The sequence below is a fragment of the Pongo abelii genome, chromosome 13 (assembly GCF_028885655.2).
Source record: "Pongo abelii isolate AG06213 chromosome 13, NHGRI_mPonAbe1-v2.0_pri, whole genome shotgun sequence".
Classification (NCBI taxonomy): domain Eukaryota; kingdom Metazoa; phylum Chordata; class Mammalia; order Primates; family Hominidae; genus Pongo; species Pongo abelii.
Window position 1 is genome coordinate 32,197,592 of NC_071998.2, and position 21,588 is coordinate 32,219,179.

General features: G+C 36.4%; 2 long non-coding RNA genes across 2 annotated transcripts in view; one reads left to right on the forward strand and one right to left on the reverse strand.

Moving 5' to 3' along the window:
- The window catches only part of LOC129047817 (uncharacterized), a 1,037,663-nt gene that overhangs the window by 581,150 nt on the left and 434,925 nt on the right, over window positions 1-21,588 (forward strand). The gene's annotated exons all lie outside the window — the stretch shown is intronic.
- The window catches only part of LOC103891442 (uncharacterized), a 100,236-nt gene that overhangs the window by 24,500 nt on the left and 54,148 nt on the right, over window positions 1-21,588 (reverse strand). The window contains exons 5-6 of the long non-coding RNA XR_008509589.2: window positions 3,751-3,978; window positions 2,422-2,590 (exon numbers count right to left, since the gene is read on the reverse strand). This is a non-coding gene — a long non-coding RNA (uncharacterized LOC103891442). The remainder of the gene's footprint in view (window positions 1-2,421; window positions 2,591-3,750; window positions 3,979-21,588) is intronic.

Sequence of the window (21,588 nt, forward strand, 5' to 3'; positions counted from 1 at the left end):
TTGCCCTCCTTGTGTTGGAAGTGGGTAAAACTCCAAAAAAAAAAAAAAAAAAAAAAAAAAAAAAAAAAAAAAAAAAAAGGTGTACAGCAAAATAACCTTTAGATCTCAACCAAACTTGGGGAGATCAGGGATTCTCTGGATGGGGTCCTTCCAGGCATCAGCAAATTTTCCTATTGGTTTCAGCCATAAAGATAACTCAAGCTGGTATCAGACATCGAGCGGAGATTCGTCAAAGGTCAGGGGCACCTTTGGCACTTCTGTTAAAGGTCAGAATCCCTCCATGGTTACCATAATGTGAACCCTAAAAATCTGAGGCAGGTCTCAGTTAATTTAGAAAGTTTATTTTGCCAAGGTTGAGGACGTGAGCCTGTGACACAGCCTCAGGAAGTCCTGATGACATGGACCCAAGGTGGTCAGAGCACAGTATGGTTTTATACATTTTAGGGCGACATGAGACATCAATCAACATATGTAAGATGAATATTGGTTTGGTCTGGAAAGGCGGGGCAGCTGAAAGCGGGGAGGCAGCTTCCAGATCATAGGTAAATAAGAGACAAATTGTTGCGTTTTTTGAGTTTCTGACTAGCCTTTCCAAAGAAGGCAATCAGATATGCATTTATCTCAGTGAGCAGAGGGGCGACTTTGAATAGAATGGAAGGCACCTTTGCCCTAAGCAGTTCCCAGCTTGACTTTTCCCTTTAGCTTAGTGATTTTGAGGGTGCAAAATATTTTCTTTTCACATATCTAATATATCCATTAGAATTTTATGTGTCATATTTTACTTCTACAGTTTCAATTTTATTTTCTCCATATTTACCTTCTTTTATTTTCAATATTTTATTCCTCTTTCAAGTTTTGATCATTTATTTACCCAAACATTTAAAATATATGTAGTTTGTATGCTATAGCTGATTATTTTTTATGTGGATTTCCATAACATGTGGTTGTAATCTTTATTTTTCTCCTTATCCTACTTGAGGTGGCTTGGTTCTTATTGTGTTTGTTTGCTTGTTTATTTTGGCGTATTGAAAGTTCATCCATGGTGTAAATTTATCTGTGGGAACCAAGAAAGGTCTAAAATTAGGGTGGGCTCTGTAAAGATAATTTTCATTTGTTTCTTCCAGATGCCCTTAAGGTACTGCCAACCAAGAATTAACTTGTGTTACTTTTCAATGTTGAGGTTTCCAGGCATATTTAAGCCGGACTTGCATCTGGAAAGTTCTCTAATACTGAATTCTTTTATTTTTCTTAGCAGATTGCAAGCTAAGGTAGGTAAGTTTTCTTGTCAACTGTTTCCTTTTCTTATGGATGGTTTTCAGTCTACCTTTTAGTGAGGGCATGGTGCTTCTCAGTTCCGGCCCTTTTTAAAGTAGGCTTTACTCTCACACATTATATTGTTTGGGCTCAAGGTCACGTCTAAGGTTCTAGGCACAGCCGCTGAAACCTAAACTTGTTGGTTGCTGAAATTGAGACATTCCCCTAGGGCATCCATAGCTTTAGCATCAGCCTGCCATTCTGATTTCTATTACTCTTTTGAATTCTGGCCTCTGGAAACTATCCTTACTTCCTAGTGAGTTTAGTTACACATTTAAAAAATATTTGTTATATTTTGGCTAACATTTCTTGGTGTTTTGCATTGAGAAGTTTTTAAGAATCTGGTTTAAAACATTGTCAAAAATAAACTTAGAAAGCAAGAATTGTAGGGTTTTGTTGACCTCTGTTCTGGAATCTGTGGCATTCATAATAAGCAATACTTCTAGATATTTGCCAACCAGCTCAGATTTGGGGAGCTAGAACTAGCATAGCTCTTTTTAATGTCTCAGTTCATATAAATTTCACAGATCAGAGGGGCCACAGGAGGAATACTGGTTACTGGCAATATTTAATTTATCACAATTACCTAGTTAACCAAAGTTAACCAAAGTAGTAAAATAACTCTAGAGGCAGAACGCAAAGCAATCAAAATTTTTAGCCTTAAGGTAATTATTTCCTTAGAGAAAATGGGGAAGAATTCTAAAGTGTTTCTGCTTGCCTGCATATTTTATCATATTCTATTTTAATATTTTTATAGATTAATATTTATTAAATGGTGGGAATGTTGATGAGGAAGTTTGCCTACAGGGAGAGAAGGGGAAGAGGAAGATGTGAAGAAATGACAGGGCTTCATGTAGTGAAAGTGGTGGTGTTCTCTTGTCTTATTCTCCTCCAATTAGGAATCACAGGCTGTAGTATGAATATGGCAGAGTCAGCATATTTTTACTCCATCAATTAGTATAGTGAGCACTATTTTTATTAATAAGATATTGACAAATACAAATACCTTAAAATATCATTACATGTACAAGAATTAATAGCTTATAAAAGTAAGAATGTAAATATGGGTTCATTTGTAAAATAATAATATCTTTACAGAGAACTTACCCAGACTGACAAGCACTGACCATCCAACCAGATTGGACAGTTCTTTGGAACTTCTCCTTCATGGTAGCAAAACAAGTGCAATTATGTTGTATGATTTCACTGAGTGTCTTCTCTATTTCAATATAAGTCATCTGGCCCAAGTCAGGCTTCCTGTTTTCTTGGTTAACTTCTACTAAACCAGAGAATCAGATAGGCAAATAGTAAATTAGGCTGAATCAAAATATGTTAATTCCTATTTATGTGATTATAGAATACTCAATGTTTTCTCTTTCTACATCTAGATTATAACCAATATAATTAGCTTCAAAAATCAGCATTTGGCTGACATATTGCACAAATCAATGGGGATTATTCTTATTTGCAAAACCTGCACAACTGTATAGTATATGGTGTTCCTGTCTGAGAAAATGGTAAGGTTATGGCTATTACTCGCACTTTTTCCATTACAGGAAAACCTCAGAATTCTTCCTTCCATCATTATCCTGAAGAGCTGGCCTTTCTTCCTCCCTCCCTTCCTTTTTTCTCTTTCTTCCTTTTTCTTTCGTTCTTTTTTTTTTTTTTTGGCCACAATAGCCCTAGGCAGAGTGCTTGTCCAGCTGTTGTCAAATTCAAGCCTGTACACTGTGGACTAAGAGATTCGGCCACTACCATCTGAAAGCTGATCACATGCTACCAAGATAGAGTGTTGCTGCTGAAGCTTAAGGCAGGTACAGCCTGCAGTATCAGAGGGCATGCCTGGCCCTCTGATGCTGTTGTATCTACTACCCCCTCAACTACCACTACTGGTTCTCCATAGCCCGGTCATGCTCATGGCAAATCCTCATTGTTCCATGTGGACTTGTTCTGGGTCTCATGTACATCTTCTGGATGCAGAGACCCCCCAGACCCTACTGAAGCTTAAGGCAGGTACAGCCTGGAGTATCAGAGGGCATGCCTTACCCTCTGATGCTGTTGCAGCTACTATCCTCTCAACTACCACTGCTGGTTCTCCACAGCCTGGTCATGCTCATGGCAAATCCTCATTGTTCCATGTGGCTTGTTCTGGTTCTCAAGTACATCTTCTAGATGCAGAGACCCTCCTGTCACTCTAAGCTGGGAGTTCTTCAGTGTCTGACATATGCAAAGGACAATCCTTAGCCAATACCGTATGGAGGGAGACTGCCACTACTGCTGCTGCTGTGGCTAATTTAAGGTTTGCTCAACTTTATGCTGCCACTTTTTTTTGCTGTAGAAATTATGAAGGAACATTAACATTGCTGCTCAATGTTTAAAGAAGAAACAGAAAGAGCCCTCTTTCCCAGTGTTATTTTAGATACAGTCACCTCTTACCTCCATTAGAGTAGGATTCCATGAATGCAATTTTTTCTTTTAGTTTTATGTGCTTAGTCACTATTTTCAGAATATGCATGGTGCTAGAGCACTTGGGTTTGAAGAAAAGTCTTGTCTCTGCTGCATATTAAGTTAAAGGTGTGTGTCCTCACTCTTCTTATGATGAGTACCTTCTTGAAGATACCAGCTTCCCTTGGACACTGTCTCATTTCATCAGAGATATTCATACTACAAAAGAAAAAAAATGGACCTTTTCCCCTTTTTCTTCAAGATAATGAGTGCAAACTTGACTAATACATTTCAAAGCCCTAAAAGAGGAGTAAAAAAAAAAGTTTGTTTCCAATACTTTTTTACTCAGAGCATTGGATATCTACTTGCACTACAGTGTCATAGATTCACTCAGATCAATTTCCACACACACGAAAGAAAGAAAATCTGCTCTATGTCAGATGAGTAGGTTGCGAAAATTTTCTCCCATTTTGTAGGTTGCCTGTTCACTCTGATGGTAGTTTCTTTTGCTGTGCAGAAGCTCTTTAGTTTAATTAGATCCCATTTGTCAATTTTGGCTTTTGTTGCCATTGCTTTTGGTGTTTTAGACATGAAGTCCTTGCCCATGCCTATGTCCTGAATGGTAATGCCTAGGTTTTCTTCTAGGGTTTTTATGGTTTTAGGTCTAACATTTAAGTCTTTAATCCATCTTGAATTGATTTTTGTATAAGGTGTAAGGAAGGGATCCAGTTTCAGCTTTCTACATATGGCTAGCCAGTTTTCCCAGCACCATTTATTAAATAGGGAATCCTTTCCCCATTTCTTGTTTTTGTCAGGTTTGTCAAAGATCAGATACTTGTAGATATGTGGCATTATTTCTGACGGCTCTGTTCTGTTCCATTGATCTATATCTCTGTTTTGGTACCAGTACCATGCTGTTTTGGTTACTGTAGCCTTGTAGTATAGTTTGAAGTCAGGTAGTGTGATGCCTCCAGCTTTGTTCTTTTGGCTTAGGATTGACTTGGCGATGCGGGCTCTTTTTTGGTTCCATATGAACTTTAAAGTAGTTTTTTCCAATTCTGTGAAGAAAGTCATTGGTAGCTTGATGGGGATGGCATTGAATCTGTAAATTACCTTGGGAAGGATGGCCATTTTCATGATATTGATTCTTCCTACCCATGAGCATGGAATGTTCTTCCATTTGTTTGTATCCTCTTTTATTTCCCTGAGCAGTGGTTTGTAGTTCTCCTTGAAGAGGTCTTTCACATCCCTTGTAAGTTGGATTCCTAGGTATTTGATTCTCTTTGAAGCAATTGTGAATGGGAGTTCACTCATGATTTGGCTCTCTGTTTGTCTGTTATTGATGTATAAGAATGCTTGTGATTTTTGCACATTGATTTTGTATCCTGAGACTTTGCTGAAGTTGCTTATCAGCTTAAGGAGATTTTGGGCTGAGACAATGGGGTTTTCTAGATATACTATCATGTCATCGGCAAACAGGGACAATTTGACTTCCTCTTTTCCTAATTGAATACCCTTGATTTCCTTCTCCTGCCTAATTGCCCTGGCCAGAACTTCCAACACTATGTTGAATAGAAGTGGTGAGAGAGGGCATCCCTGTCTTGTGCCAGTTTTCAAAGGGAATGCTTCCAGTTTTTGCCCATTCAGTATGATATTGGCTGTGGGTTTGTCATAAATAGCTCTTATTATTTTGAGATACGTCCCATCAATTCCTAATTTATTGAGAGTTTTTAGCATGAAGGGTTGTTGAATTTTGTCAAAGGCCTTTTCTGCATCTATTGAGATAATCATGTGGTTTTTGTCTTTGGTTCTGTTTATATGCTGGATTACATTTATTGATTTGCGTATATTGAACCAGCCTTGCATCCCAGGGATGAAGCCCACTTGATCATGGTGGATAAGCTTTTTGATGTGCTGCTGGATTCTGTTTGCCAGTATTTTATTGAGGATTTTTGCATCAATGTTCATCAAGGATATTGGTCTAAAATTCTCTTTTTTTTGTTGTGTCTCTGCCAGGCTTTGGTATCAGGACTCCAACAAATTTACAAGAAAAAAACAAACAACCCCATCAAAAAGTGGGCGAAGGACATGAACAGACACTTCTCAAAAGAAGACATTTATGCAGCCAAAAAACACATGAAAAAATGCTCACCATCACTGGCCATCAGAGAAATGCAAATCAAAACCACAATGAGATACCATCTCACACCAGTTAGAATGGCAATCATTAAAAAGTCAGGAAACAACAGGTGCTGGAGAGGATGTGGAGAAATAGGAACACTTTTACACTGTTGGTGGGACTGTAAACTAGTTCAACCCTTGTGGAAGTCAGTGTGGCGATTCCTCAGGGATCTAGAACTAGAAATTCCATTCGACCCAGCCATCCCATTACTGGGTATATACCCAAAGGACTATAAATCATGCTGCTATAAAGACACATGCACACGTATGTTTATTGCGGCATTATTCACAATAGCAAAGACTTGGAACCAACCCAAATGTCCAACAATGATAGACTGGATTAAGAAAATGTGGCACATATACACCATGGAATACTATGCAGCCATAAAAAATGATGAGTTCACGTCCTTTGTAGGGACATGGATGAAATTGGAAATCATCATTCTCAGTAAACTATCGCAAGAACAAAAAACCAAACACCGCATATTCTCACTCATAGGTGGGAATTAAACAATGAGAACACATGGACACAGGAAGGGGAACATCACACTCTGGGGACTGTTGTGGGGTGGGGGGAGGGGGGAGGGATAGCACTGGGAGATATACCTAATGCTAGATGACGAGTTGGTGGGTGCAGTGCACCAGCATGGCACATGTATACATATGTAACTTACCTGCACATTGTGCACATGTACCATAAAACCTAAAGTATAATAATAATAATAATAAAAGAAAAAAAAAAAAAACAAAAACAAAAACAAAAAAAAACAAAACAAAAAAAAAACAAAAAAAAAAAAAGAAAAAGAAAATCTGCTCTAAGTAACTTACACACAGGACTGCTTGGCATAGATATGACTAGCAACTTTTGTATAGTACTTTATCTGTGAAAGAAAGAGAGAAAGACAACAAAAACTGAAAAAGAATTCTGCCTTACTAAATACCTTGTGGGAGGACGGTATTATAGCAGCTAACCTACTTACTAATTCTCTTTACCAGAGAGATGCTTTCAGGAGAAAGAAAAACACAGGTGATTGGGTCTAATCCCCTTGTCATTTGTACCTCTGAGTAAATAAACTAATACTATTTGCTATAAGAAGGGCTTTTATCTATAGAAGGGCCTAGTGGGTGTATATGCTTAAATAGTAACTTATAGTAAATAAACACATATTCTATGACACATAGCTACCTTGAGAATGTCACTTAAGCTATATAATTCTCTAGGTATGAAATTGAGATTTTTCTTTTTTTAACTTTTAATTGACAGGTAATAATTGCACATATTTATGGAAATATAGAATGATATTTTGATACACATTCAAGGTATAATAATCAAATCATGGTAATTAGTGTATTCATCACTTCAACTATTTACCTCTTTTTTGTATTGGGAACATAAAAAATCCTCTCTTCTAGCCTTTTGAAAATATACAATAAATTATTGTTCACTGTATTCACCCTGTAATACTTCAGAACACCAGAACTTATACCTCCTATCTAGGTATAATTTTGTATTCATTAACCAACCTCTTCCTATCCTTCCTTCCCACAACCCTTTCTAGTCTCTAATAACCGCAATTCTCTTCTCTACTTTTATGAGCTCAACATTTTTTAGCTCCCATATGTGTGTGAGAACATGTAGTATTTGCCGTGCTGTGCCTGACTTATTTCGCTTAACAATGTCCTCCAGGTTCATCCATTTAGCCTGACTTGACAATCTGATTGTTCCTGTATACTCACTAGCTTACTTAAGAACATAAAGAATCAATGAAAACAAAAGAAATTCGTGTATAGATAAAGAGAGTGTTTTTAGTAGAAGGATGCTATGATCATAAAAGCATTATTCAAATGGCAATTTTTATGTTATACATTTATATATTCTGCTTTATTTCCTCCTTATTCCAAATTTATACGTACACTAAATAATCTAGAATTCCAGGATAATTTGGCTAAGCACAAGGTAAATCAAACTTTGGAATGCTAATTAAAATTGGCTTTCAGCTATAGGACATTATTTTTAAAGACTCAAAATAAATATGACATTAATTTTGATTCATAAAATGAAAGAATGTCATATACATGTTTGAAGCAAATACTTTTACTTAATTTGAAATGCTGTTCCAGTAGAACCTAGGTTCCATATAAGTAAAAGATGATAGATGCTATACAATAGTTTAAAATATTATGTTGACACTTTGATTTAGGTTTCATGTGATGATTCTGAGAAATCACTTACTTAAGGGTGAAAAAGCTACATAGATTAAAATAATCTTCCAAACTTCATGACTTTTAGTGAGTGACCTGAAAAAGATCTCTTTGAATTTCATTCCAGGCATGAGTTCAACACCTGTGTAAATTCGGTAGAAAACAGAAAATGAATAGTACTTAAAAAACAATGACTTTGGAGATGGGCATTCTTAGTTAACTTCTCAACTCTGGATCTTACTAACTGGGTACCATTAAAAAAAAAAAAAAACACTTTGCTTCACAGAATTTTCTCAGTAAAATTTGGAGATAATAATCTTTCAAAAAAGAATAGAGTGAGATAATACATGCATATAGCTATTTCAGTTGGCCTCTAAATTCGTTTAAAAATTAAACGTAAGAGAAAATGTTAGGTTTTAATCCACTGAACACTCTTCACAGTAATTGGGCATTTTTAAATACAAGATAATAACAAAAGCCTTTTGATGGGTTGGATACAATCAGCCATCTTCCCAATGACCACCTCCAAGTCTGTCCTAGTATCTTTTCCAGTCTCAGCACTTTCTCAAGATAGAAAAGCTTTGCAATAAGCGTAATGTTACTGACCCCTCTGTGGAATGGAGATGCTGTGCGTATGTGGGGTACTCAACTCTAGATTAGTGTGAATGGTGCTCCCCTAGAGTTATGCGCTGCATAATCTGTAGAACGTTACATGATGGACCTTGTTGCTAGTTCCCCAACAAACCTATTCATTTCAAGGAGAGCAAAGACAATAAGTCGCATCTCAAGACATTTTCTGAACATGTAGGAGTTCAGTTCTACAGCGCCACTCTGTGATGACAGCTCAGCCTTCCGGAATTTTTCTCTCTGTTCCTATCACTAGACGCTAGACCTATTTCTAACTGGTCTACTTCCATTAAGACTGAGATACCAGAAGCTGGGATTTAGTGTAATTGATATTTGTTTTTCCCTAAGGCCAACTCAGTAGTTGTAGGAGCCTATTTTTATTGACTTTAAGATTGGGAGTGCAAAGTTTAGTCACACTGTAATGAAAACAGTCTTGCTTTCAATGTCTATTTACCCGAATTAGGTAGCTACTTTTGTTTTATTATTATAATCTTAGTGTGAGTGAATGGACTTGGTATTTGTTATTGTTTACTTGTATCTCAAGGTGGAATAATCATGAAACTTTTTAAAATCCTATAATGCCTGACACATATAATATTATTATATTATTACTACCATGAATAATCACTGATATAAAAAAGAAACTAGATTCACTAAGACAAAGCTAAAGGATTTGAGTAAAAATGTGTCTAAAAATGTTCTTGAGGAAATTGTTTTTCTAGGAGTTGGCTGGGAGTCTGTTGGGGCTTGGGGTGGTAGGGATTTAAGCATTCTGAGATAGGTTTGGATACCAGTACACAGTGGGCATTTTCCTCATCCTGAGGCTTGAAGGAAGTCCTATGGAACCTTTCGGAAAGATTTAAAAGAAAAATAATTCTAAAGTCTCTGAAGATAAAGTTGGGTGAAATAAATACACTTGGAGACCCCCTTTTCCACATAAACTCCTTTAATAGCTTGTGAGTTATAAGTGTAGTGGGACATGAAAATTGTTTTGATGCAATAAATTAATTATAAAAGTATATATGATTGATATGAATGGAAACCACCCTAATTAGATGATGATGAGAATTGCATGAAGGATAATTCATGACAAGTGTACCATTATGAGGTTGTATTTCTGTTAAGGGAATTAAGTAATTCATGCTTGTTATTTATAAGATATTAAAAAGCCCCAAGGTAAAAATACAGCTGTATGTTCATGCATTTCTCCTGAATTATCTTGTGTAACATATTTTGTAGAATTTTTAAGATGGATAACATGTATTATGTTGAACTCTAATATGTGCCTAGATGAGATAATTACATTAGTTAGTTAGTTAGCTGTCAGAAGTGCTCTTTTCAAAATGAGGTAAAATACAGGTTATATAGATAAACAGAGAGATGGTGGATAAATGGCCATGTGCTCTATTATTACAGGGCACCTTGATTTCGCTGAAATCATTGAATAAAATAACTTTAAATTTCAGAAAATCTAGGAGTCTGAATTTAAACTGTTTTATGTTTTATAGGTTTTAACTTGTAGTGTATCTTAAAATTACTAAAATCGTTATTTTATATTTGTGATGCTATCACAAATTGCCTATGATAGGGTGACGTCTCCTAGGTAAGATCCACTCATTTCAAGAAAAGTTTATTTTTTACTTCATAAAATAGAGCAGTTTTTCTAGCGAGGAATGGCAGCTCAAATCATGAACTCCACACACAATTTCATTCAACAACGAAGTGAGTTACAGCAAGATTTCAAGATTAATCCAAAGATGTTGTCTGAATAGTACACATGACCAGAGACCAGAAAACCTGCATACTAATCTTCCCTGTGCTGTTGCTGATGAATGAGAGTTCTCTGCTGTGAAGGAAGGGATCAAGGTAAAAGTTAGCAGCCTGATTTGTTAACCTGACACTGGACGGTCAAATGCTTGCAAACCCATGGAGGGAAACTCCCTCAAGGGTTGGCATTGGGATAGAATACTCAGATTCTGTCTTCTAATCATTAAAAGGACACAGAAATTTTGTTCTTGGTGAATAAAAACCACCTTGTTCACTAAATTATTGATGGGATAGGGCAAAAAAAAAATTGTTCATGCTAAAGTCAAGAATAGAATAAGGCATTACAGCAACAATATATGAGCCAAGGCAGATTGCAGGAGTGGCTCCTACAGGATATTTGTCTCCCTAAAAGACATCTTTGGATGCTGTGACCTCCCAAGGTCTCTGACAAGTCTATTGTAAGAATTTTATTTTTCCTTCCACATTAATACTGCCCTAGGTCGTCTTTACTTACTAGTTTATTTTCTTCTGCTTTTTTCATTTTCTTAGATGCATTTTGATTTCTATCTTCACTTTCTTTGGGAAATCAATAGCTTGTTAAAGAAGATAGTGGCACCTGAAAGGGCAGGCCTAATGGTCCTACTCAAGAAATCATTGTGCTAACTGGGCTTATAAACCATGTCCAGGCTCAAGTCTCCCTTTCTGAGACAGCCAAGGATCACAATGAATGATATCAAGAAAAATATTTTGGTCGGTGGAGGAGGGACAGGAGAGGGAAGAAGAAAATACAGCAGTTTAAAAAATACTGGAAGATATTTTTAGGCAATTAAAAAAGGTGATTGTTATTTTTTGGTTTTATTTTTAAGATAGAGAATGGAAGCATTATAATATAGTATTATTTAATAAAAAAAAAACATAGCCTTCTAAAATAAGGAACACTGATTGGGAGAAAGTTGCTCATGAAGGCTTTGAAAATGAAAATGCCTCCTTTGGCGGCAACTGTATTTCTGAGGAGATGTTGCTTTCAGAACTAGGGGTATAAAATTATATGACACGAAAATAAGAGTATTGTATTTTTGTTTGATTATTAATCAAGGTAACAGTAGAAAACTAAGGAAAATAATCAGATCAGCAGAAGCATCTTTTTTCTGAGATAACTTTTGGAATACTATTTTCCCCTGGCTGAATAACTAACCAGGTAAATAGAAAGACGACAGTTATTTTGATCAACTACTTGTATTTCTTTGTAAATTTTTATTTTTTCACTTAATAAATCAAGAGTGCTTTCCATATCTTAAATATGATTCCACAAAATGATTGTAAATTCTGCATGTTACTTGTGCTGCGCTAACATTTATGTGCCTACTTCTTCATTAATTGCAGAAAGAGGGAAATAAAGGTAGGGAAGGAGTGTAGGGACCAGAATGAATGAAAAAGAAAGTGACGAGAAGATGAGACAGGTAGATGGTAGAGAGCAGAAGCAGAGAGAATAATGAGACAGTAAGCTCTATTGATTTGGGGTTTGGGTCTCAGTTTACTAGCTCTCCTGATGCAAACCACCTCTATTTGTTATCTGATTTCAAATTGTTCATCGTCTACTTGAATCTCTCAATGTACAGATTAAGACCCTAGCAAATTAGAAAATTATCTGACCTTGAAACCAAAGAGATTGGTATGCAATTTCTCAGTAGTTTTCTGTCTTAGACCACTTTGGTCTTTGGCTTTTTCTCAGCAGATTGGAGAAACAAATTTATCTTGTGGGGTGCTTGTAAGTTTTCATTCAATTAGGTAGTGTAAGTAAAGTCTTTAAGACACTGACGTGTCCTGGGTAAGCACTCAGCAAATATTAAGTTAAACCATACGACATGGTCATTTTTATAGATCACAAAATGCAATGTAGTTCAATCAAACTTCAATATTTTCCTTTTCTTTTAATCTGCTGGAGAACCGGAGACTAGCACCCCCAGACACCTGTGCTCAGATACTGCTCTTATTCTATTGCCCATGAGCAATACCTAGCATTGGACTTCCTCTCCACAATGTAAATTATCACCTGCTAATTACTCTGGCTGGAGGCTGAAAGGACTTCACCTATGTATGTTTCCTTCCAAGATGATGAGGCTTCTTATTGAGCTCTGGGTTTTGGGCAAACTTCATTGAACCCACTATACCATTAATGGAGCTATGGCTATAACTTTCCACTTGGTGGTTGAATAAATTTCATTTTACTCAAACTTTACTTAAACTATCATGGGTTAGGAGAATTGTGCTCTCAGGAAACAAATAATCTAACTTTCACTTTTTTTCTGGTAATAAGCATAAAATGACCATTGTTTAAGGAGCTTGTACTTATGTCATAGCAAAGATCTTACAGTTCTTTAACTGAGCATGCTGTTTCTCAGCTTTTGCATATGCCCATTCCTGTGCTGACATCTTTTATTTTTTGTTTCCTAGACACTTGCAAACTCCTACTTCTCCTGCAAGAGACAATTCTTATGTCCTGTGTCATAAAGCTTTCTCTGACTCCCCTAGTGAGACATACTACACTGCCCCCAGGCTTCCACTGAACCCTCTACGCACAGCCAAATTGGCAATTATAATCCTGTATTTGGACCTGTCTGTCCCCACATTGAATTGTGAACTGCTTGAGACCAAGAACAGTATCTTTACACTGAAGTATTCTCAACATTTGGCATAATAACTGAAACACAGTAGATACCCCCAAATAGTTCCTGAACAAATTAACAAATGAATGAATCAACCTCTTTTGAGGGCTCAACAACAGATTATCTGCTTTTTGGGGGTGGGAGTGGGTATTAGCTATCTATTTTTATCTTCCCTTCCTTCCTCTCTCCTTCAATCTTGTAATTCCTTTCTTTTCAATTGAAGGTTTAAAAAATTCCAGTTTACCTCCCTGTTTAGAAATGTATGGGAATTTTGAAGATGCTGATTTGCATAGGTATATAGAATGAACAAGTAATCACACATATAAACGAATACACTCCTTGGCATCTTTCAACTGATTACTATATTATCTCCCTTAATAAGATGCCTTAGAGTCTGCACATTTTCCTGATAAGAATAACTGCTGTCATATTTTTTGTTTTAATTTGAACATTTTAAAGGCATTTGCTATTAGCTCTAATTAGACGTATAAGAGCCTTCCTGAGCAAAGAAGATAGTCACAGCTAATTCATAAAGAATTAATGATAGTAGCTAAATTGCCTTATAGATTTGCACTTTGGGTAAGGTTAAATTACCAAATAATGTGAAAACAGTTTCAAATTAATTTAATACTTAATATAAGTCATAGTTTCATTACATTTGTAATAATTTTGAAATTTGCTCAATACTGCTCCAAATGAGCATCTATATAAAATCACTTTAAAGTAAATAAGCTAATAATATAACACCAGTAGAGGGAATAGTAACATTAGTCATTTACAGAATACTTTTTAGTATTATTGTTATCATTACTATTATTATTAAATTTTTGGTCTTCTGCCGTTTGTCTAGGTGTTGTATACACAGTTTAAACCAGGTTCCTTCCATGCAGATGTTAGACATTTGAGACAATTTAAATTGAGTCATTAGATTTCCTAGTAGCCTTAAAGTGGTTTGCATATGTAAGTATGTATGTATGTGTGTTTCTCAAAAGTTATACAGTTTCCCCTTAAAGTGGTTTATACACTGAGAGAATTCTTAATTATGTTGTTAACCCTTGTTAGATAGAAGTTACGTTACTGTCTAATTTGTTTAAAAGAAACATCTGAGAGGTGGTTTTATTTTATTTTATTTATTTATTTATTTTTTTTGAGACAGAGTCTTGCTCTGTCACCCAGGCTGGAGTGCAGTGGCATGATCTCGACTCACTGCAAGTTCTGCCTCCCGAGTTCATGCCATTCTCCTGCCTCAGCCTCCTGAGTAGCTGGGACTATAGGCGCCTGCCACCACGCCCGGCTAATTTTTTTTTTGTTTTTAGTAGAGACAGGGTTTCATCGTGTTAGCCAGGGTGGTCTCTATCTCGTGACCTCGTGATCCACCCGCCTTGGCCTACCAAAGTGTTGGGATTACAGGCGTGAGCCACTGCGCCCAGCCAGAGAGGTGGTTTTAAAGCAAGGGTGACATCTAGTCAAGCTGCCTACTGAAACAGAACTCAAAGAGAAAGAACAGCATTTTAGGAGCTCCTTTGCAAATTTTCAATCTGCACTACAGATGATTTCATGATTTAAAGAATTCATACTTTTTAGGAAAAAAAAAAAAACACACCTAAGTGTATTTTTGCACACTGAGTCTACTTCTCTGCAGATATGTAAAACCAGGGAACACAATGGAATGGAAGTGAATTAACGTATTTTGTCTACCTACTGTAAGCCAAAATTTTCACCAGTACTTTATACATGTTATTGTTTATATCTCAAAATTAGGTACCTATTGAGGGGGGTAAGGGGATATCTAAGAGTACTCTTATTTCCTTCTTTGATTTGTACAATTTTAATAATGAAAGCTCTTTATTCTAGCTGGTTGATTTTTTTTTAACCTGCCTTTGGGTCCAGAACATCTCATAGACAGAAGGGAATAAAAAAAAAGCTACAGGGCAATCCAGATGGCCTGAGGATCAGTTTGTCTCTTGTACTCACTGTGCTGAGGCACACAGCAGAACCTGGAACACAATTAGTGCTTAACTGTGGTTCACTGAGTGAAAGAATAAATGAATGTTACCCCATGGAGATTCACTTTCCATGGTTCACCCCAAAAGTCTGATTTCCTTTTTAGCTTGCTGCATTAAGTGCTTGGCACCTTGCCCTCCTTTGGTACCTCCTCTCATAAATATGGCCTTCTAACTATCAGCAAGGCAGCTTTCCAGACTTGTTTCCTACATACATTTGGTTTTGTTCTAGAAAACTGATTCTCAGCCCAGCTAGCTGTAGTCCTGGCCTCCTGGCTTTTATATCACTAGTTTTACTCTTTGAGACTAGAGGCATTTCATTTAAATGTCAACTGTGTCAACCCAAAATGTTGTTCTCTACCTATTCTCTTCGCATCTTCCAAGAGACTCATTGGTAGATGTTGCTAGGCATGACCAATAATCTGTGTTCCAATAATTTGAGGTTTGTTTTGTTTCAGTTTTCAGCATTCCCAGATTATATTCCATTAGGAATAATGAATGTTGGTTTCTTTGGCTTGAATATGTGGTAATGGTGGGGGTAAGGAAAATGATGAGAGCAGACATTTAGAGGGCATCTATTTAAATAACATTTAAAGAACGCAAGGAAAAAACTCTCCTTGCTACTAATCTGCAATCTCAGACCATGCCTCCTTATGTCACATAATTACCTGTACCTATTGTTCAGTAGTATCTTTTTTTCTTCTCTTTCCTTCAAAAACTTGTTAAATATTAACTCTTGCTTTAATTATATGACCTCCTTCAATAGAAAATATGTTTCTAATAAAAACTAAGTTATTTCTATTTGTTTTTACATTTCAGTAACAATTTGAAATTTGTTAATAAATTTGGAAAAAATTCCAAATCTATCTCAACTACACAAATTTATTTAGGCAAATTTTTATGGTGAGAAGAAACTGCCTTGAACAGCCATGTACAAAACAGACAAGCATTGAATTAACTGGAAAAGAAGTGGAGTGCCTTTTGTTTTTGTTTTTAGGATACATATCATCTTAAGACACTCACTATTCTTATAAAGTAAACCCTGGAAGCTTTGCTGAGGTTGGGAGAAAAGAAGAAATGAGAATGGCTTGCAGGAGGAGAATCTAGCACTATAATTGACTTAGCAAAGGTAGTTTTATCTGCTTGGTTATCAACAGGTAGCAACTATATAATTGCTTTATTAAGACACCTGCACACTAGAATGTGAGAGAGAAACAGCATGAAAAATCAAAGACTGATACTTTAGTAAGTTTCTAGTAGACTATTGAATAGGGGCTTGTCAATGTCACCCCAAAAATTTTCAAAAAAATTCTTTCTTTTTATATCATCTACACCAACATAAAGGCACAAAACCTAGCAGGTCTTTCTGTATTTCAAAGGCAATATATGCTATATTTGGGTTTGTTCCTTCAACCATTTTATAAAATAACTCATAATTCTGTAGTTTTAACTGAGGTCAGTTTTGAGTGGGTCTCAGAACAGAACAAGGCTTTGCAACCAGTCTAATTTGTTATTAAAGTTTCCCATTTGGGCAGTATCATCCAGTAGATTCAATAGTGCTTGAAGTTCCCTATCCCTGGTACTTGCTTATAAATGTGGATTGGAACTTCTGGTTAGTCCTAATGCAATCACAGCACAATGCAGTTCCCTAGAGTTTTGGAAAAAAGTTATGTTCTCTTATGAAGAAAAATATTCTCCTTTAGAGAAATAGTTCCTGGCTTGCTACTGAACCCTACTGTGGACTGAATTTCTAAAAATGGAATACATGTGACCCAACGTGCTTATAATTTAGCAGGTGAATCTAAGGCATAAATTCAGGAATGCAAAGTAGCAATTATCAATTGAAAGTTATATATATGTGTGTATGTATATATATAATATTTATAACTTTTTATCATATATATAATTTTATAGTTACATATATGGAGAGAGGTGACCCTTGGACAACACAGGTTTGAATTGCATGGGTCAACTTATATGTGAATATTTTTCAACAAATATATTTAAAACTTGTTGGAGGTTTGAGACAATTTCATAAAACTTGCACATGAACTGCATTGCTGAGAAATATATATATAAGATTTAGACATGTCACACGTGCATAAAATATATGTAGTTACTAGTAAATTTTGTAATTTACTACCATGAAATATACAGATATCTATTGTAAAAAGTCAAAATTTATCAAAGCTTACAAACACACTTATAGACCATACACTATGCCACTCACAGTCCAGAAAAATGTAAACAAACAAACATGAATACGTCATACTAAATTATAACTGCCTAAAATTAACTGTGGTACATATGGTACTACTGTAATAATTTTGTAGCCACATCTTGTTGCTATTGTGGTGACCTCAAGTGTTGTGAATATCTGCTTAAAATGCTGTCTGACATTAATTATGTCTGCGTGGAGCAGTTCCTCTCTCTAGAAAATTGCACATCGCACAATGAAGTAAAGACTAAGATCTCATGGCTGTCACATATTTTTCATTGTGTTTCATGCAATATCATAAACTCTGAATAACAACGTGAGACCCTTACGAAAGGCTATTAGTGATGCTAGAAGTGGTCCCAAGAAGCAAAGTCATGGCATTATTTAAAAATGTTGAATTGCTTAATATGTATTGTAGATTGAGGTTTGCAGCAGTAGTGGCCCACCATTTTAAGATAAATAAATCCAGCCTAAGGACCATTAAAAAGAAAAAGAGAACATTTATGAAGCCATAGCTGTAACTATACCAGCAAGTGCAAAAACCTTGTATATCTGTGATTACCTTTTTATTTTGCATTGAAAATACAACCTTTACATTGGTGAAAAATAGCTATAGGAAAGGCATACCTATAGAATGTAATATGTTTTGAAAACAAGTGAAGTCATTATATGACAATTTAAAGCAAAAGGAAAGTAAAGAATCTAAGCTGAAGAATTTAACAATAGCAAAGGATACTTTGATAATTTTAGAAAGAGATTTGGATTAAAAAATGTCAAAATAACAGGAGAAGCAGTTTCTGCTGACCAAGAGGCAGCAGATAACTTCCCAAATGAAAAAAAAAATCACTGAGGAGAAAGGAGATCTGCATGGATGGATTTTTAATACAGATCAAAATGTCCTGTTTTGGAAACCAATACCACAAAGGACATTTATTAGTAAGGAAGAGAAACAAGCACCAGAATTTAAGGCATGAAGGGATAGGCCAACTCTACTGTTTTGAACAAATGCAGTTGGGTTTATGATCAGGACTGACCTTATCTAACACCAGCTACCAATATTTTGATTGTAAAACAAGAAAGCCTGGAAAATAAGAATAATCTATTTCCTGGATTAGTTCTACTGATGCTTTGTCCTTGAAGTCAGGAAGGACCTTACCAGTGAGGGTCTGTATTTTTAAGTTATTTTCATGTTGAAGAATGCCTGTGACCACCCGGAACTCCATAAGTTCAGCACTGAAGGCATTAAAGTAATCTACTTCACCCCTTATACGACATCTTTAATTCAGCCTGCAAGTCAGGCATCCATAAGGACCTTTAAGGCTCATTACACATGGTGCTCTATGGAAAGGATCATCAATGCTATGGAAAAGATATCCCATTGAGAGAACATCATAAAAGTCTAGAAGGATTGCACCATTGAAATTGTCATTGTTATAGAAAAAGCTGTGAAAATCACCAAGCCTGACACAATAAATTTCTGCTGGAGGAAACTGTGTCCAGATGTTGTGCATGACTTTCCAGGATATACAACAGAGCAAGTCAAGGAAATCATGAAAGAAATTGTGACAATGACAACAACAAAATGAGGGTGGTGAAGAGTTTTAGGACACGACCCTTGGAGAAAATTCAAGAGCCAATAAAAACCACGTCAGAGAAATTAACAGAGGATGAGTGGACCTCTAGCAAACTACAACAGACCTGCAGCTGAGGGTCCTGCCTGGTAGAAGGAAAACTAACAAACAGAAAGGACATCCACACCAAAAACCCATCTGTACGACAACATCATCAAAGACCAAAAGTAGATAAAACCACAAAGATGGGGAAAAAACAGAGCAGAAAAACTGGAAACTCTAAAAAGCAGAGCGCCTCTCCTCCTCCAAAGGAATGCAGTTCCTCACCAGCAACGGAACAAAGCTGGACAGAGAATGACTTTGACGAGTTGAGAGAAGGCTTCAGACAATCAAACTACTCTGAGCTACAGGAGGAAATTCAAACCAAAGGCAAAGAAGTTGAAAACTTTGAAAAAACTGTAGACGAATGTGTAACTGGAATAACCAATACAGAGAAGTGCTTAAAGGAGCTGATGGAGCTGAAAGCCAAGTCTCGAGAACTACGTGAAGAATGCAGAAGCCTCAGGAGCCGATGCGATCAAATGGAAGAAAGGGTATCAGTGATGGAAGATGAAATGAATGAAATGAAGCGAGAAGGGAAGTTTAGAGAAAAAAGAATAAAAAGAAGTGGACAAAGCCTCCAAGAAATGTGGGACTATGTGAAAAGACCAAATCTACGTCTGATTGGTGTACCTGAAAGTGACGGGGAGAATGGAACCAAGTTGGAAAACACTTTGCAGGATATTATCCAGGAAAGCTTCCCCAATCTAGCAAGGCAGGCCAACATTCAGAATCAGGAAATACAGAGAACACCACAAAGATACTCCTCAAGAAGAGCAACTCCAAGACACATAATTGTCAGATTCACCAAAGTTGAAATGAAGGAAAAAATGTTAAGGGCAGCCAGAGAGAAAGGTCGGGTTACCCACAAAGGGAAGCCCATCACACTAACAGCGGATCTCTCAGCAGAAACTCTACAAGCCAGAAGAGAATGGGGGCCAATATTCAACATTCTTAAAGAAAAGAATTTTCAACCCAGAATTTCATATCCAGCCAAACTAAGCTTCATAAGTGAAGGAGAAATAAAATACTTTACAGACAAGCAAATGCTGAGAGATTTTGTCACCACCAGTCCTGCCCTAAAAGAGCTCCTGAAGGAAGCACTAAACATGGAAAGGCACAACCGGTACCAGCCGCTGCAAAATCATGCCAAAATGTAAAGACCATTGAGACTAGGAAGAAACTGCATCAACTAACGAGCAAAATAACCAGCTAACATCATAATGACAGGATCAAATTCACACATAACAATATTAACTTTAAAGGTAAATGGACTAAATGCTCCAATTAAAAGACACAGACTGGCAAATTGGATAGAGTCAAGACCCATCAGTGTGCTGTATTCAGGAAACCCATCTCACATGCAAAGACACACATAGGCTCAAAATTAAAGGATGGAGGAAGATCTACCAAGCAAATGGAAAACAAAAAAAGACAGGGGTTGCAATCCTAGTCTCTGATAAAACAAACTTTAAACCAACAAAGATCAAGAGACAAAGAAGGCCATTACATAATGGTAAAGGGATTAATTCAACAAGAAGAGCTAACTATCCTAAATATATATGCACCCAATACAGGAGCACCCAGATTCATAAAGCAAGTCCTGAGTGACCTACAAAGAGACTTAGACTCCCACACAATAATAATGGGAGACTTTAGCACCCCATTGTCAACATTAGACAGATCAACAAGACAGAAAGTTAACAAGGATACCCAGGAATTGAACTCAGCTCTGCACCAAGCAGACCTAATAGACATCTACAGAACTCTCCACCCCAAATCAACAGAATATACATTTTTTCCAGCACCACACTACACCTATTCCAAAATTGACCACATAGTTGGAAGTAAAGCTCTCCTCAGCAAATGTAAAAGAACAGAAATTATAACAAACTGTCTCTCAGACCACAGTGCAATGAAACTAGAACTCAGGACTAAGAAACTCACTCAAAACCACTCAACTACATGGAAACAGAACAACCTGCTCCTGAATGACTACTGGGTACATAACGAAATGAAGACAGAAATAAAGATGTTCTTTGAAACCAGCGAGAACAGAGACACAACATACCAGAATCTCTGGGACACATTCAAAGCAGTGTGTAGAGGGAAATTTATAGCACTAAATGCCCACAAGAGAAAGCAGGAAAGATCCAAAATTGACACCCTAACGTCACAATTAAAAGAACTAGAAAAGCAAAAGCAAACACATTCAAAAGCTAGCAGAAGGCAAGAAATAACTAAAATCAGAGCAGAACTGAAGGAAATAGACACACAAAAAACCCTTCAAAAAAAACCCTTCAAAAAAAAAACCCTTCAAAAAAAACCAGGAGCTGGTTTTTTGAAAGGATCAACAAAATTGATAGACCGCTAGCAAGACAAATAAAGAAAAAAAGAGAGAACAATCAAATAGACGCAATAAAAAATGATAAAGGGGATATCACCACCAATCCCATAGAAATACAAACTACCATCAGAGAATACTACAAACAGCT